The sequence below is a fragment of the Corvus kubaryi genome, unplaced genomic scaffold (genome assembly GCF_017639235.1).
Source record: "Corvus kubaryi isolate FWS band 111438036 unplaced genomic scaffold, C.kubaryi_AGA036_p1.0 split3-37344, whole genome shotgun sequence".
In the NCBI taxonomy this organism is placed as follows: domain Eukaryota; kingdom Metazoa; phylum Chordata; class Aves; order Passeriformes; family Corvidae; genus Corvus; species Corvus kubaryi.
Window position 1 is genome coordinate 234221 of NW_024582088.1, and position 16158 is coordinate 250378.

Here is a 16158-nt window from a genome sequence, read left to right on the forward strand (position 1 = left end):
AGGCTCTGCTCCCAGGGAACAAACAGGACAAGAGGAAATGGCTTTAAGTTGCACCAGGGGAGGTTTAGATCAGATATTAAAAAAAATAAATTCTTCACTGAAAGGTGGTCAGGCACCACCACAGGCATTGCATCCCTGGAAGCATTCAAAAAATGGGTGGTTGTGATGCTTAGGGACATGGTTTAAAGGTGAACATGGTGATGGTTCTGGGTTAATGGTTGGACTCAATGATCTTTGAGAGCTTTTCTAGCTGTAAGGATTCGACGATACTAAGCAGGTCCTCTGGCTTCTCTGAGGTTCTGCATTCACATCCTGCCCCTCCTGCTCTGTGTCTTCTTGGCCTGACACCAGGGCAGGGATGTTCAGTGGCTCTGAAGGGCAGTGCAGGTTATAATAGGTGTATGGAAACACTTTGGAGTGCCTTACTGGAACCCCAATGCTGCTTTGGGGAGGCTTTTGGCTCTAAGGCTCCAGTTGGACTTGCAGACATTAGGGTCGAGAGGAAGTCAGGTTAAAAATACAGGATCCACACACACAGCCCACACAGGCTCCATCTGACACTCGGGAGGACTTGGCTGCACACAGACACTTGACCTTGCTCGGATACATGGTGGGTACACTTGCGGGCCACTGCTGCTGGTGGTGCCATGCTGTGAGTCTGACTGCTCAGTTTGGCCCCAAGGAGATCTCTTAACACTCCCAGACCAGGTATTTGCATCCGTTGCCCCACCAGTTCCCCCACAGACACTTTTACATGAAGCCCCAGTGGAAACTCAGTGAGGAAGAGAGGGAGGTGAAGGGCTCAGTGATGCCATGATGATTTTTTGCCTTTTCTTTTATACCCCTTTTATATATCTTTTTAATAGCTTTTGTATTCTTAATGTTTTTTAGCCTACATTCTTAGACGTGTTTTGTCAAGCTACGACTAAACATCTTAGAAGCCTCATAATTAAGGATCAAAAAGCCCCAGACACCAAGGTCCTCTCCAGAACAGATTTTATAAACTAAGATAGAACCATCCAAAGGGAAGGTTCCTCAGAGGAGTGGGCTCAGTTGGGCCTCTCACCGGGAAATCTTTGATAGATGTGCTAATTAGTAAGACCTATAATATTATACCCAATCTATCAGGTGTGTGCATTGCGGGGTGCATTTCAGTGCATTCCACCTGGACATGGTGCACCTAAAAATTCTTAAAATAAATACAGAGGTAAAATCCCTTTTCCCCTTCTAACTGTGATTGATTCTCGATTTTAAGACCAAGAAAAGGCGTCATCAGCAGGAAGAACAGCCGTTCTGGGAGCTGCCGTGTGGACAGCACAGGAAGGTCTTTGATGCTGAAGTGATGAGGAGCTGAAGTAGGACATCTAGGACAGACAAACCCTGGGAAGAAGTTGGCATAGCACCCTGCTGGGTACTTTGGACTGGAGAGACTGAGTGAAGAGTGGATGAGGACTGAGTTCAATGTCCCCATCTTATACCTCTCTGCCCCTTTTTTAGGTGATCATCCTTGACATTTAGTATTTACTCAGAGCTCAGACTCTGAAGAAGGGCTTAAGCCAGTGGCAACTAATTCCAACAGAAGGTCAAGAGCTTGTAAAAATGCACATGACAAGAGGGACCCTTAGAGAAAGTGGGACTTCATGTGTGACTGCCTGCCTGCCCACATTCCAATTTGGAGAGGATTGGAGTAGGGAGCTATAAAAGCCATTTGAAAGTGCAAGTTCCAGATCCTTCAGGAGACAAATGCACATTTATTTAAGGGCTCAGACAAGGAAAGAGAAAAAAACCCCATGGAAGTCCATGCACATCTCCGTGGCATCTCTGACTCTTGCATCAATTGTAGAGCCCTCCAATGGTTTCCAAAGCCAAATTTTTGTTCCCTGACTGACAGCAGTGCTGGTTTAACTGAAAATGCTCTTCAGCTGCTCAGTGTATGCAGGCATCCAGCCTGGGAAAGTGCAGCTAAGACAGTGAATGTCTGTCAGAGGCCAGGACAGCTTTAACTACAGGCTTCCCTAACTCTATTGCCTCTGGATTTTGCTGCTTCTTGCAAAATCAGGACATGAAAGTCCTTAAGTGTCTCCTGGCAGGATGATTGCTGTGAAGTGTCTTTGGGCTGCTGTGAAGGGCAAAAATCAATGTGACTCAGAGGCTGCAGGACCTTGCCCTGCAAATAATGCTGCTGGGAGCAGGAGAGGAAGGTTCAGACTGAGGCACTGGTGGATCCTGGAGTGATGCACTTCAGTTTGGGAATGAGGAATTCAGAGGTTGGTGGTGGCAAAGATCAATGAATACATCATCAAACAGGAGCTGATTCATAAAACAAACTGATACCACTCGGCAGAGAGGTTGTGCTGGGACCTCCCAAAGACAAAGTGAAGAATGGAGCAGACATCTGACCGGTGTGTGCTATGAATGACCAGTGCCTTGACCCTCTTGCTTTTGGCCAAAGGGTGCTGGTGTATCAGAGAACCCTCTGATGGCCATAATGGAGCTGCATTGGTTTATACTGGTTAAGATCCACAGTTCCCAGCAGGAGTGAAAAGAGAAGCTGGTCTCAGCTCTAGCTGGCTGGAAAAAACTTCTAAAAACTGTTTCAAATCAGCTATGATCAATAAAATAAACAGAACAGGAGAATGAAGGAGAGGAGTGGGATGTGGGAGAGAAGACCTTCTGAAGTCTCTTGTATAAGCCCAGCCACATGGGAATGAGGACTTGCAGGAGAAGGGTGCCTGATGGCTGAGGTATCCATCACAGACTGTTGTGATTCAGCTGCGATGAAGTTTTGCACAGGTGCATGAAGGAGTTTGAAGGAGGCCCATGTAGTGACACAGGACTGCAGATTTTCTGAACCGTTTTCATGCCCAGTCCTGAAGGGTACAGAGGAAAGGGTTAACGCCTCCCAGAACTCAGTTGTGTTGGGAATGAAATAGAAAATCTGAAAGCAGGTCAGTACCTCAGCTGCTTATGAATTCTCATTAATTTGCATTCCCTTCTCATTTATTAATGGGCTGACTCACACTGTATTTGCTTTCCCTTTGCTGCAATTTGCAAAATTCCTTCTTATTCCCAGTAGCCCTCTTGGCAGTGTTATTTTTCTCTGTTTTTCCCTGGCCTTTATCAGTTCCTTGCAGGTCTTAGCTGAGTTTGCATATTCTTGTTCAGTTCCCCCGACTATTTCTTTTCAGCCTTTTTATCTTCAGCCCTCTTAAAACATCCCTTGGGGCTATCTCAGTGTCTCTGGGAGCAGCTGGGATTATCCTGCCACCCATTGTGCCCATGAAGGGGATTTTAATAGCTCCCTTGGCCCTCCATTCCCTTTTTCCTTCCAGTTCCATGAAGGGACTCAGATGGCCTCCCAAAGGCTTGGAAGCTCCCAGGGCTTGGAGAAACCTGAGTTTTTCAGATGGGAACCACAGTCCTGAGTAGCCAGTGGATCCTGTGGAGATGCTGCTCTGTTCTTCGTTGCTGTCTGCTCCCAAATGCTCTGTGGGTTGGTTATTGCAGTGGATAGGCTCGTGTTTTCTCCTGTGCTCTGGCCAACACTGGCCATCTGAAGGGTCTGTTGAAGGGGTTCACAGCTTCCTCCCAAGGCAGTGAAGGGGCAAGCACCAATCTCTGCTCTCTGGTGCCCAGTGACAGGAAATTGTATGAATTTATGTCAGGGGAGATTTAGGCTGGATTTCAGGAAAAGGTTCTTTCCCCAGAGGATGGTCAGGCACTGCCCAGGCTCCCCAGGGAATGGTCATGGCCCTGAGGCTGCCAGAGCTCCAGGAGTGTTTGAACACTGCTCTCAGGCACAGGTTGGGGTGTCCTGTGCAGGGCCAGGAGTTGGACTTGATGCTCCTTGTGGGTCCCTTCCAGCTCAGGATATTCTGATTCTTTGATCTTGCTCTGCCTGTGGAGGATCCAAATCTTCCCCAACCCAAGAGTCAGGCAGCCTGTTACAGATGACCCAAAACTGTGGTTCTGGCACCATTGCATGTCCTTTTGTCCCCTCATTTACCTCAGAACCAGTCTCTGCAGTCACCCAGAGAGCAGAATCTGGCTGTGTGAGCTCATCGGGAAGGCTCTCTTTGGCTGTATGAGCCCACCATGAAGGTCTGTGGCAGGATGAGCTTTTGGGGGCTCTACAGGTTTGTTGTCCCAGAAGCTGCAGAGTGTTTGGTGTTCCCAAACTTGGTGGGTGTTCCCCGTTTGGTGAGGTGAGAGGGGTGTTTTTGTAAGTGCCAGCCTTGCCAGGGCTTCCTGGGTGCTCCCCCTCATACTTCCCCAAATTCACCCACAAGAGGGAAGCAGTGGCTTGTGGTGGCAGCTCCCAGTAGCATGGGGGTCACGGGGGGTCGTGGGGGCCCAGACACAAATCCTGGGCTATGTGGGGGCCTGTGGGCTGCGTGGGGGCCATGTGCACCCTGCACCACACACCTACATCACTGGAACCCAGGCACTGGGATGGGATGGGATAGGATGGCTGAAGTACATTCCTGGCACACCTTGTCCTGCAAGGAAAGAGCCAAGGGACAGCATGGTCTTGCCTTGATGGCTTTTATTTGTGTCAAAAAGTGGAAAGATGTTGGTGAAAGATATTTTTGACCTGATTGAGATTTCTGTCCTCTGCTAGGGCTGGGAGAGACTTATCATGGTGCTGTGCCTGTTAGCAGAAGACTGCCTCTTCCTTTGACACAGGTGGTCCTGTTGCCAGGAAGGTGGGAGCTGGAAGGTACTGTCCTTGACAACCCTTTTCCCTTTGTCCAGAAAGGGTGTGGAGTCTCTCTCACTGGGGATATTCCAGAACCATCTGGACACAATCCTCTGCCATGTGCTCTAGGATGACACTGCTGAGGCAGGGAGGTGAGACCCCATAATCCCACTGTGGTCCCTTTCAACCTGATCCAACCTGTAATTATCTCTCCAAACCTCCACATCTTTCCAAACAATCTGCTTATTGTGGAGCAAAGGGGCCCAAAGGGAAAGGCTGAGGGACTCCTTGGTATATGTACCAAGCTGATCCTTACAACTGATGCCTTTCCATGGACCTATGGAAGGTAGAAGAGTCCTGTAGGTGCAGAAACTCTGCTCCACAGTCATGGGTCCAAGACAATGGCTCTGTTTCCAAATACTCCTTGGACCCAGCTCCAGGCAGACAGGCTCCAAAGACAGCTTTGCCCCCATGAAACTTGCCAAGACCTCTTCCACACTGAGGGCCTGTTGAGGTAGTGTGGTTATCTCTATTCAACCCAGGTGGATCATCCTTTGTTCTGATATCAAAATAACAGGTTAATCACACATCATTTACTCAAATGCTACCTGGAAAACTTCAAATGTAAGCAAGTCCCTTTGGGAAGTTCAAGAGAAGTTCATAGCAGCCAGGGATTTTTGTCCCAGACCCTGAATCTTTCCATTGCTCAGAAGACCCCCTGCTCTTCGGGCTGGACTCACACAGCTGTGGTGCTTTCCCGGCTACCACGGACAGAGTCAAAGCTTGAAGCTGCTGTCAGATGGACCATCCCAGATTGTGCCTCACAGCAGGCAGTGGGCTCTGGGGTCACCCATCCCAAATAAGCAGTTCATTCTTCTGCACAAAGTGGCCTCACTCCAGCAAAGGCATGGAGACTGCTTGCCATGGAGAGCTGTAACTCCAACAAAGGATTCCTTTCTCTGAACTGCCACACAATTGTTGGAGTTAAATAAATCTCTCAAGCACAAAGCAAACTGTGTTAAACAGCGTCCTCTCCCACTCCAGCAGGATAAAAGCCGGGCATTTTGGAAAGTGTTTAAAAACCATCTTTCATTCACTTGTGTTCACTTTTCCCTCCTGTTGCATCCTCATTGCACTCATTCAGGGGCTTGCACAGGGACCTGAATTTCTAACAGGAACAAAAAAGCATAAGGGGAATAAACCCAGTGTTAAAATTCATTCAGAGCTTCTATTATTTGGGACCGAAAGGGGAAGGTCCCTTGCAGGTCACTTTTAAATGTGTCTGTCTAGAGGCAAAGAGATTCAAAGTACATTTATCATCCTTCTTATTCACCCCCTTTGTCATCCACAGCAACCCAGGGATTTTTTCTTGCTTTGTGTTGTGGTGACTAGTGCAAACATGGCTGGGCTCAACCACTGTGTGAGGAAGGAGGGCTCTCCTCAGCCTCACACATCAGAATACGGCTGAAGAGCTGCATACTGCTGTCACAGCATTGGTGGTGACATGCAAGGTGGAAGGGGCCTGGGATGAGCTGTCCCAAAACTCACCTGGACTGCAGGGTAGTGAAACCTGGGCAGGAGTGGCAGCAGCCAGCTGGACCTTTTATGAGTAGTAATTCACTAAAAAATGGGATTTCAATGGGACCAAAAGGAGCTCCAAGTTCAGGTTTCAGTCACTTGGATGTATGTGAAAGTGTCAGCATAGTCCTGCTAGATGTTTCCAAGGTAAAATGTCTAATTTCTGAAGTGCTGGAGTATTTCATTAGACAGCCTTGAAACAACACTCTTTTCCTATTTTCACAGGGCGTTTTTATTTAAAGCCTGACCCAAAGCAGGAGAACATGAGGCTAAGCAAAAACATCGAGTGTCCCAAAGGAAAGGGTTCCTTTTGGGTCAAGGGAACAAATTACTCCAGGGAAACCTCTTGTGATGGTTGCGATCCCTGGGCTTGGTCCCCAGCCCCAGGGAGCCTGATCCAGATTTAGGCTGAACTTGGGGAGAAGCAACTGATGCAGAAGATCAGCAGAGTCATGACAAACTTCAGGACTGGACAGCTGGTGAGAAGAGGGAGCCATGGGAGAGAGCATGGATGGGGGAGAGGAAAAAGGAGGGCAGCATGTAGGTGATGGCAGGGGACAAGAAGAAGAAGTGGAAGAGGCAGAGCTTCTGCTTAGCTTCCAGTGGTGCAAGGGAGGACATGGTGGGAGAGCAAAAGGCAAAGCCCAGAGTAAGGCAAACTGAGGTATGGGTTGGAAGGAGAGCTGGATGCTTTGGGGTTCCCTCTCTATTACCACTGGGGATTTTGCTGTGAAAAGGACCCCATGGCCTATCCAGGGTTGAGGTCCATGAGACTGGTTCAGCTTCACTGGGGTTCAGGACAGTGTTGGGCAAACTGTGGAGGGAGCAGCCAGACTGTATGAGCCAGTGGCTGTGTCCCTGGTGAGTTGTTGAGACAGGCAGGATCTGTCTGTCCACTGGGACAGAGAAGGAGTCATGGGGTGGTCTCTTCCTATGATTCAACATTTCCAAGTCTTCATACCCTTGTACACTCCAGGACACTGATGTAGGAGGGGGTCTCTCTCCTCTTTGGCACATCTGGCCAGTGGCTGCTTGGCCTTCTCTTCTTCTCTTCTCTTTTCTCTTCTCTTCTCTTCTCTTCTCTTCTCTTCTCTTCTCTTCTCTTCTCTTCTCTTCTCTTCTCTTCTCTCACCCCACTAAATACAGTTTGGATCATGTCTTACTCCCATGGTATCCCTTACACCCCTGGTGTCCCTTCCCCTTTTCCCAGAGAAACTCCCCACCCCATCCCCCAAATTTCCAGGGCTTTTTACACAGCAAAACCAGTCCTGATCTTGAGATAATGCCTCTGTCCCAATATGTGCAGCAAGGCCAACACTGTCATCTGTCAGTCAACAGTGTTCCCTGAGCTCCAGATCCCGCCTGATGCCTTTTAAGTCCCCCCATCTCTTTCCAAACAGGTGGCTTTGAATTAATGAGGTCTAGGGATAGTTAGAGAGTTATAAATATCTTCTGAGATGATGAATTTTAATCAGGAGTCCCTAATGAGCACAAGATGAAATCAGGAATGAGAGTGATGGTCCTCCAATGGATCTTCATTAACAATTCAAATGACTGAGGTCTTAATTAAAGGGCTTGGGATTTAGCTGAGGGATTACAGATTGCCCAGGGGGAGAAATCAAAGACTTCAAACCCCTTTTTTTATAGAAGGTAACGAGCTTTTAAATTAGATTTTTTAAGAAAAAAAAAAAGAGAACAAGGCCTTGCTGTTTTATCTGGCTGCTTCACTAATTTAAATGATGCTCAGATCTTGAAGTATGCAACCTTGGCCTGACAGCCCCCCATCACCTGCAAGTCCCCACATTGCTCGTGTCACTGCCTCACCTCCATGTCCCACTAAACACTGACCCTTGGACATGGACAGCATGAGGGGTATCTATGTTCCTCTTGGGGAACACTCCAGGGTTCCCTGATCCCAGGGAAATGTCAGTAGGAAGACAGTGAGATGAGCCCAATCTCCCATCAGCTTTATGACTCTCCCTCTTTGCTTAGTTGTTCTGAAATGTGTTTTCCTAGAGAAAAATACTGCAAATACTCAGATTGTGTTTGTGGAAAGTTTTTTACACTTGTAATATGTTTTCATGGTCAATCTCAGGCCCGTTGCCTTTGGCACACACAGCTCCAGGCAGCAGGTTTCCCTCCTAGGGAAGTGTTGATGTCTGCAACACCTAACCCAGCAGCTATCCCTTCCTAGGACAAAATGACCGTCTTGTCTTTGTTCCTACTGTTCATACTTGCCACCATTTAGTGGTTTGAAGTGGGAGGAATTAACTCCACACAAATATCTTGTGACATATTCCAAGTCAGAACTACAGTTTAATAGGAGAATTAAAATAAAGGCCATAGTACAGAAACACTGGCTTAAACTGACAGAGTCAGGATACGACCTGACACCCTGTTGGTCAGGATGGTAGTAGCAGTCCAATGAAATGGTGGCTGCAGTCCTGTTGGAGTGATGAATGTGGTCTTGTCGAGGCAGTGATTTTGTAGAAAGGTCTGGTCCTTCCCTGGAGGACGAGTAGTGGTTATCAGCTCTTGTCCTCTGGGAATTCAGTGGTAGTGCCCCTGTGCTGTTCCAAACCTCAGATTATATACAGGTAGGAATATTCGGTTCCTCCCTCAGGGCAGGGCATCTCACAATGGAATGATGTAATTCTGAGTCATTCTGTAAGACCTTGATGGTCCATTAGCGGACAAAGCCCTCTCCCCCAGAGTGGCTGCTGCTTCTCAGAGGGAGTTATCAGGGCTGAGTCATGGAGAAGATAAGAACATTGCTCCACCCATTTTAACAGCTTATGTAGGGTGGGAGTAGAATACATATTTTGGTTACACCTTACATTGTAACCCAAGACACACCAACACAACACTTCATCTAGGCAGCGGCTCTTCTGAGGCTGGATCACCTGGGTGTTAGGGTGACACCCGAAAGCAGGGGATGTCAATCCCCCAGAGTGACCCCTGTTAATGCCAGGGTCTGCTTGTGGCTGATGTCTCTGTCACGTCTTGTGGACACAAGCAGGGAGGGGATGCTCAGAGGTGGTTGCATGAAAGAGCCTCCCAGGACAGAGGAGAGGTTTTAGACCATGGGGCAAAGATGAATGCTCAGACCTCCTGACCCAGTGCTTCTTTCCAAGAAGGGGTGGGAGAGACTGTCTTGGTTTGAAAGACACGTGTCTGCCAAGGAAGGCAGGAGCCTCCCTTGGAATGGAAAATGTAACCCCTTTCCCTCTGAATATTATAATTTTGAAATTAAGGGGCTTTCAGGCAAAGATATGAGAAACAGGAATAACAGTTCTTTACTAGTATATATAACAAGGCAATAATACAGAAACACTGGCTTAAACTGACAGAGTCAAGGATATGACCTGACACCCTGTTGGTCAGGGTGGTGGTAGCAGTCTGATTAAGTGGTGGCTGCAGTCCTCTTTGAAGTGATAGATACAGTTCTGTTGAGGTGGTGATCCTGCAGAAGGGTCTGGTCTTCCTCTGAAGGTCCAGTGATTGCTATGTAGCTCCTGTCCTCTGGGAATCCAGTAGGTAAGGGCTGAATGTGGTGTTCCAAACCTCAGATTATATCCAGGTAAGAGTGCTTGGTTCCTCCCCCTGGGCAGAGCATCTCACAATGGGATGTGATGAGTCATGCAGTGAGGCTGGATGGCCCATTAGCAGAAGGGGCAGATAACTCCCAGAGGGAGTTATCAGGGATGTGTCACGGAAGAGAAAAGAACATTGCCCCACCTGATTTTAACAGATGGTGATAGAATACATACTTTTGGTTACATCTTACATTGTAACCTAAGACGTAGACAGAGAGGGAGAGAGACAGGGGATGCTGCAGAGGGGTGGGTGGAAAGAGATGTCCAGTTACAGTGGAAGTGGTTCCAAAATCTGGGGCTGGGGTTGACTCCTGGCTCTAAAGAGGCCCACGAGCAGGTCTCACATGGAGAGGACAGTCCCATGCCGTACTTCAGAGAAGCTGTATATCCATTCCTGGCAGCTCCTGAATCTCTGCTGCTCCCACAGCAAGAAGCTGAAGCAGGGCTCTCTGCAGGGGTAGTCTGAGAAATCTGGGTGAAGAACCATTCATTTAGGAAGAGCAGAAAGACTAGAGATGGAACTGCTGGTGATTTGTGCCTGGAGGAACAGCCTCTGTGGGCATCCTTTGTTGTTTAAGATCTGAACTTTCCCATGCAGCCTACAAGGCATGTGTGAAGCCGGATCCTCTGCCCTCCTCCCAAAAATATCTCAGGACCGTCAACCCAGGAACTGCACTAGATGTTTGGAGATGAAGCTGGACAAGCTTTCAGAAGGCTGAGTGAGATACACAGAGGCACAGAGTGCTATCCCATAATCTCTGCTGCATTAAGAAAATGGATGGATCCACTTGGAAAGTGAAGCAGGAGCGCTTTCCAAAGAGGCTGGCCTGGCTGAATGCAGTCTGCTTTGGACCTATGAAAAAAGCGCTATAAAATCTGCAAAAGCCCCTGAACTGACTTGCTGAGTCCCACCCTGTACTCCAGGTCAGAGAGATTGTGGCTCCAGGGGGCAGATGAAACTGCGACTGAGAACAGCCACAGCACAGGGAATGCTTACCTCAGAGGGGGCCTCTTGGGAGCCCAGCATGCCTCCATGGACATGGTGGCTCCAGGCTCAGCCACCTTGCACAGGACCCAGGTGTGACACCAGACAAATGCCAGGTCCTGCATGGCTCCAGATATGATGGCAGAGGATTTGGCCCTGTGTGAGAGGCATAGGGATGCAGAAAAACTGCTGTGGAGTCCTGCCTCTTCTTCATACCCTCATAACAGAGCTCAGCATGTGTCCATGTGCTTCTACCTGTGCTCTCTATCCCAAAGACATCTCTATCCCAAATGTACCACAGCCCCAGTATCTTGGCTTGCCCAGCTTCAGAGATGCTGGAGGGAGAAGCTGACTTTTCTGTGGAGCTAAAGGACCATGAGTGACCCTCAAATTGTGTCCTTTGGGAGGGAGAATCAGGCTATGGGAAGAACAGGCAAAAACCTGGTATGCTGAGCCTTGTCTCCAGACAGATGCTGGAGTTTCTGTGGAGCTGGGGGCAGCACCTGGATCATTACGTGTCTCAGATAACAATGATCTGGCAGGAGGGTCCTCACTCATCCCCTCATTGGAGATCACTGAGGCTCTGGGGGATTCAGACACCTGCCCTGCAGCAGAACAGGTGTGAAGGGCACACAGCAGTTTTGGTTCTGCAAGAGAGGCTTGTCTCCCATCTCTCCCCATGTGCATACTGGGACAGAGGCATTATCTCAAGATCAGGACTGGTTTTGCTGTGTAAAAAGCCCTGGAAATTTGGGGGATGGGGTGGGGAGTTTCTCTGGGACAGAGCAGAAAAGAGGTGAATGGGGCTGATGAAAGGATAGATGGGAAGCATTGTCCCCTCCCAGCTGCAGAAGGTTGATAATTTTATCACCCTCAGTGTGGCAGGTATTTTCCAAAGTCAAGGAGACTGGCCTTGTCCCAAAAAACCTGCAGATGAGGACAAGAGGATGGTGAGGGCTGAGATCTGCCATTAGTCAATAATAATGGAGATGTTAATGACTTTTAAGGGAATTGCCTCTGTCTTTTTCCTCCTCTTGATCATCTGTTCAAGGTTTGGTGACCATGTGCCCTTGTGAGATCTTTGAAAGGGGCAGCAATCTCCTGCATGAAGGGGAAAGCTGTCTATGTGGGGTTTGTGGACATGGTCCTTGTGGGCACCCTTGATGGGCAACAGGAAATGTTTGCAAACAGGGTATGAGTCCTGGAAGATGATACCAGAGAAGGTGACCCAGCTTGGGACCTGGAAAGGGGATGCTGGGATCAACCCTGACCCATTTCCAACTTTTTCTGTAAATGAGCCCTGTGCTCATCAGAGCTCCTCTAAAAACTGTCCCATCCATTCAGCGTGATGTTTCCTCCAGTGCATCCCCCAGCCAGCCCCCAGCTGCTTGTCCTGTTGCAGAAACACATTCAGGGTGGTGCCAGTGGTGCGCCCACCGCCACCCTTACTGACCCCACTGCCATCCCCACAACCTGAGGTGTGAGGGTGACTTCACTGGCGGCCCGGAGCTGGCTCAGGAGAGGCAGCAGCTGCGAGTCTGGCTGGGACTTACACCTATCACTCTGTAACTTCTGATGGAGGCTGGATTTGCCGAAACGTTCACTGGATTTTTTCAGCCTGCTGGGGCCCATAAATCTGGCTGTGCAGGAGCTGCTTCTGCTCCTTTCCTTTGGTGAGCAGGGCCGGTATTTTTCTTGGAGGGTGAGACTGACTGCTACCCTCCTTCCAGCACCTGGTGCTCCACCTCGAGCCACATTCCTGAGCAGCAGTGGAGAATGGATCTGTCTCTGCCAATCGGGGACACTGTGGTCTCTGAGCTGGCCCTGCTCCCCCCCACCGTTCTGCAGCACGGCAGGGAGGGGGTGCTGGTGCTTGCCCTGCTCCCACAGAAGCCCATTCTGTCCAGTCATCAATCTCTGTCAGAGCTGGAGAGCCTGGCTGAGCCCCTGTCATGGTCAGGACTCTGAAGACCATCCATCACTCTTCCTTCTTGGACAGATGGGCCAGAAACAACTTGTGGATACTGAATGTCCTGTTCAGCATCGATTCCTGGGGAACTTCCCTGGCTCAAGTGGGAGTATGATGTGGAGCATGGCTCAGGCCATTCCATGGGACTCTCCTTCCTCTTTTGGCATGGGTGTCTCTGTGCCTCTCATCTAGGGCTTAGGAGATCTTGCTGCCATAGGGAGTTCCCAGATCCCAAGAAACAATCTGTGATTCCTGACCTGGAGGATGTCTCCCCCTGCTCTGCATGGGCCACCTTGATCTGCAGGTGGGCAGAGCACCAGCTGCATCCAAAGGATCAGCTGGCAAGAAGTAGGCAGGTGATTGGGCTGGGGCAGCCTGGCTGAGACAGCTCTGCATGCCCATCATTTAACATTTCTCTCACAGACTGGCGTCTGCAACACCCCACGTGCCTTCCATCCATTCGTCCTTAACCAGTACCTCAACCACACTCCAGAGCTCACCTTTGAATGAGGAGCTCTGCTCTGGCCCTTGTTGTGATGCACCAGAGAATTGTGGTGCTGGTGAGAGATGCTTCAGTACTGAGTGAATGTCTTGCTCACTCCTTCTTGGTCATCTCTCACCACAGTCCTCTTGCCCCATCACCTGGGCAGTTTTCCCTGTTATCAGCATTTTCCAGAACCCCCATGGTCTCACTGTCAAGTATGTGTGCGTCCCAAGAGATGGTGAGTGCAGGGATGCTGGGCGAGTCTCAGGCTCTTCCTAGGCCACCTGGGATGTGCAAAGGGAAGTATGTGCATGTAAAAGAGGGCACTGAGATGCACCCTTGGGCAGTGTGTGGAAAGCCAGCCCTGGAGAGCTCTTCCTTTGCTGGGATCATGTTACATGCCTGTAATTAGCCTCTGCCTTTCCTCACAGAATGAGCAATTGTTTCAGTGATTTGCTAGAGCAGAGTTGTAGGCATGTCAGGCTGGCACAGGGCAGCTGTAAAACCAGATCTGCCTGAACTGCAGCCATCGTTTGTCAGAAGGAAACCACCTGGCCAGAGAAAAAGGGATTTATTTGCCTCTTCCTTCATCCCATTCTCACAGGCAGAATGTTGATTCTGTTACAACCCGTCCCAGAAGAAGAAGGTAACCCAGATTAATAGATGCTTTGGGGTGGATTAGAGTGAAATAACACTGAATGATCAGTGCTTATAAATACATATATATGTAGGGCTTATTTTAGAACAGTTTGGTTTCAATAGAAAATGGCTATGTAGCTGATTTGGTTATTATCTATAGTAATACAAAAGCATAAAAAGAACATTTAAGAAGATGTATAAGGGAAAAGAAAGAGAAAGAAAGGATAAGAACAGAATAGTTATATAGTTACCACCCACCAGTGGGTCCAGGGACAAAACCTGGTTGTTGCAATTTTGATGTAAATTGGTCAAAGTGATATTCACAGTCTTGATCCATCAGGGATCCATGGAGGAAGCCCGCAAAATGCAACATTCAATGAGTTAATATATGCTCAGGCTTGGTGGGAACACCCAGGTACCCAAGTACCTCCCCTGGGGCAGAGAATTCTATGCTGTATGACTTAACAGGTGGATCAGGGGAACTTTGGGGGTCTTTGATGGTTTATGACACTTTTTAAGACATGACAGCTGCTTCTCTTGTCATCTTAGCAGAGCCAATTATGGCTCATCAGAAAGGAATTAATAATTTCAGGTTTATATGTGATGTGTGAAACTTCCCTGGAAGGGAATTTTCACACCTGAGCCAATTATGTAAGGGGAGGACATGATAAAAAGAAATATCCTGCCTCACAGGATCTGCTTCTTATTGGCCTCTTCCCTGATCTGTCTCAGAGCCCAGTTTGTCCTCTCGGTGTGTGTGGGGGTGTGTGTGTGTGCAACCCCTCTGCCCCTGGGCGGTTACTTTGGGCATAGTCAGCAAAGCACCTGCGCTTTTGCAAATGGCCAATTGTTTTGAGTCATTAACCATTAGCATTCCAGTCTCTCGAAGGCTCTTCGGGAGCCTCCGTCTCTGCTGCTGCCAAAAGCAGAATTTCACACCCTGTTTAGCTCTATTCCCCGATGCTCCTAACCCAGCATCATGCTCCCACAGGTATCCTAAAAACCTGCACGTTTTGGCCACAGAACATGCTGCATTTGTCTGCTATTGCACAGGGACAAATCAGGAGTGTTTTCTGCTGGTGTCACACGTCTCCATTCTCCAGGCCTGCTCCACATGGAGATGGTCTGCCTCTGAAATGGTTTGACTGGGTAAATACCCCACAGTTTATCCAAAATTTCCTGTTCTGTTTGTTTCCAGGGATGTGTCATTGGAGGTGCCTGATATACAGCTGCAGCCATGGATCATCTCCAGCAGTGTGACTTTTGTGGCTTTCCGACCAGCCATCACCCATTAAAGACTGTGTGCCAGGCAAAGGTCATGTTACAGCTCCATAGGGAACACACCTTGTTCTCCAGCTCCTTCTGTAAAATGTCAGGTATCCTACAAGTGAATCAAGGATTTGGAATGCAACTCCATTCAAATTTAAAAGTGCATTCCCTTGAGCTGCTGAATTTGACCTGAAAAATTCAGCCAAATTCCTGGTCATGGTGCACTGCAGAGACCTGATGAGACCTTTCAGCTCCTGCCACTTTCTGCCCACATCTGTCCTGCTGTATCTGACCTTATTGATGCTGGTGCACTGGGCCACCACTGTGTGCCAGTTTGGATGCCCAGTGCATGACAATATCTGGTCTTTTTGTAGGTGATTCATTTGGGCCTTAATCCCATTTCTAATCTAGCTATGTTATTATTTCCCAGTTTTGATGGATGGGCTTGTTAGCTTTATGTTACTCATGAAACGTCTTTCTTTTGTAGTTTCTGATTAAAAACATCTCTCTGTTTCATCTTTATGGGAAATACAGCACTTATTGCTGGGCTGCAGCTTCATTTAAGCTCTTTGGCCTAAGCTAGCCAAAAATAACTAAGCATGGTTGGTTTTCAAAAACAGAGATACCTGCCAACCATCTTTCCTGCACGTGGAGTGACACTCTGCTCAAGTGTTGGTTGTCTGTCCCTCAAGATCCCACTTGTCTAGGGACTGCCAGCACACTGGGGTCCTCTTTGCCTCTGGGAACATTTTGTGGTCTGGTAGTCATGAGAGTTGGATTCAACAAAAGGCTGATTTGGTTGATGTGTGTTTGTGGTGTCCCCATCTGCTCTGTTGGGTGCCCAGCACCTGAACATCTGCACTTGAGTGTCTCACCACAGGTCAGCTTGGCCAAAGCTTGGACAGAAACTCTGTCTTACCCACCACTGAGTGGTGGTGA

At 48.6% G+C, this 16158-nt stretch overlaps 1 long non-coding RNA gene across 1 annotated transcript; it reads left to right on the forward strand.

The window, feature by feature from the left end:
- Positions 1–1243: 1243 nt before the first annotated feature.
- Positions 1244–15741, forward strand: LOC121658707. The gene is made up of 3 exons (XR_006014029.1): positions 1244–2948; positions 4622–4720; positions 15149–15741. It is a non-coding gene; the product is annotated as an uncharacterized LOC121658707 (long non-coding RNA).
- The last annotated feature ends 417 nt before the right edge of the window (positions 15742–16158 follow it).